The following is a 2,475-nucleotide window of genomic DNA, read 5'->3' as shown; positions in this document are numbered from 1 at the left end:
TGGATGTAAAATAGGGAGACCCAAATGATGTGGATACAATTACTGCACTCAAGAAATTTATAATGTGTTAGAAATGACTTTATATGTTGTTGTATGTGTGTATATATAAAACAAGATGAAAATAGAATTAGATGGCCCTGCAACATTGTGTGTCAGGCTCAACCAATCCAATTAGTTTTTTTCTGCAACTTCAAGTCATCAGACTAATTAATTTGTTACGATGAAATCCATAGAAGACCAAGCCTATAATTACACTGGCCATGCCATGGTAATTATGGCTGTCATATAGTTAAAATTGTATTGGTCCATGGAGCTGTAATGAGTCAAATAACTTTTCTCTAGGCAGGGTGTGGGGGCTAACTCGAAGTGTGAGCTACTTCATTACACGTATCATCACACATTCCAAGCAACCCATTGGAAGCCATGCCTTTTAAACAAAAATGGAGTAGCAAGACTATTTCCCCCATTTTATGAGTAAGGACAGGGAATATATTCTCTGAATACTTATTTCATATGGTAGGTAATTAGATAGCACCTGCCAAGTAGAAATAATCAAGAGTTTGAGGGATCAAAGATTTCAGCAAGGTAATGACCAGTACTTTAAGGTTTCATAGTCCTTGAAGGCTCATATTTGTATACTGTAATAAAAGATTTTGTTAATTTTTTTTATTTCAGCTTGTAATAGATCTCATTAAAGTTTCTTTCTTATTACAGTTTATTCTTTGTAAATATATAATAAAGCACCATTCTGAAAGTATTAATGTCTCAACTGTGCAAACTAAAAGAAAGGAGGTTTTCTGTAGAGGCCATTGTGCATAAGGGACAGGAAAAAAAGGAGATAACTAACAAAATTTAAAGAGCTTTGATGAGAATGTGAACACTAGGAAGGCAGAATGGGAACCAGTTGTTCAGCTTCCTCTCTCCACTGGTAATTTCCTTCTATAGGTTCCTTTTAAAAAGCTTTAGAAAGAAAGGGATAAGAAAATGCTTATTTTTAATAAGGGTGAGAAAACTAACTCTTTAAAGCCAGATACATAAATAACTTCAACATTCAGTAACTTCTCTGCTGGATCTGTATGGTCTTAGAATAATGAACATTATCTACTTATGCCTGTCTTAGGCTATTGTGATTTAAAGACTGAAAAGTAAGACAATGGGAAATGGCTTTTCTTATTCCTGTTTTTAGCCCTTAGAAACCTATATAATATCTCCCTCTCTTCATTCTAAACTCAGGAACAATTCTCAGTGAATAGGATAAAGAAAGTACAAGGAAGCATGAAAGCCTTAGGACAATTGAGAGTGCATGTGCCTACTTGGATAAATTTTACATTTATGAATTTTACTTTCATCTGTGCCTTAACACTTGATTATATTTCAAGTAAAACTATTTTGTTATTTTAGATTATTGGCTACTGTGCTGGTTTTATTTACATTGTTTCTACTGAGCATAAGCAAGGCAGCAGTCCTGATTATTTTGACAGAACAAATATGTATGCTATGAATTTCTGGAATATGTCTGATACTAAAACAGAGCCATGAAAATAGATATTTATGATGAAACTTTTCCAACAGTGACTGTCATAGGTTAGCCATCCACACAGAAGATTTAGATAAGGCTATAAAAAAGTTTGCTTGTGGAGTCACTGTTAGAAAGTATGGGGGAGGGGGGCGGGTGGGGAGGGAGGAAAACAGTGGAAAGCTGACAGGACATGTGAAATTTATGACAATATTACCAATGGTCTGAGGATCATAAAATACAAAGTAAATGGAATTCATATGGGATTAATGAATCAAGAATATATTTCTCTTTAAATGCAATTCTTAAAATAAATATTTTCAGATTAGAAACATTCAAATTAGTAAATCCATGATATATGAGACAGGCGAATAATCTATTTATATATTCAAATATTTATGAGCACATACCATGTGCTAGGGAAGAGGTTAAAGAAGTTGTACACATCCATGGGTCAAAGATGATATAGAGGTTGTAGTTTCCAAAGATAGCTATAGCATCTCCCATCTGGCATTTTCTTCTTAAAATGTGACTTTGCTACTACTTCTGTCATCAGAAGGAGTTTTAGTATCCCAGGTCTTTAATCTTGGCAGGACTATGACTACAGTTGAAGTAATACTATGTGACACCCAAGGCTAGGTCATTAAGGCTAGGTGGTATGGCTTCCACTTGTTGTTCCTGGGAGACTTGTCTTTGGAGTCCCAAGCCATCAGGTAAACAGAATGAATGTCTTGAGGTCATTATGCTATGAAAAATTCTAGGCTAACATATAGTAAAAAGGAACACACATACACACATGCATGCACACACACACACATACACACATAAAATGAGGCTCTGATACTACAGAGAAAGAAAGAATGGAAAGGGTGTGGACAATTCCCAGCAGCCTCACACTCCACTGCACTAGCTTTAGCCACTGCATGAAAGGCCTAACCCAGACCTTCTGGCCAAGCACT

This window comes from Pteropus vampyrus, unplaced genomic scaffold, assembly GCF_000151845.1.
Source record: "Pteropus vampyrus isolate Shadow unplaced genomic scaffold, Pvam_2.0 Scaffold4, whole genome shotgun sequence".
NCBI classification, from domain to species: Eukaryota; Metazoa; Chordata; class Mammalia; order Chiroptera; family Pteropodidae; genus Pteropus; species Pteropus vampyrus.
Note: the sequence above shows the minus strand (reverse complement) of the source record.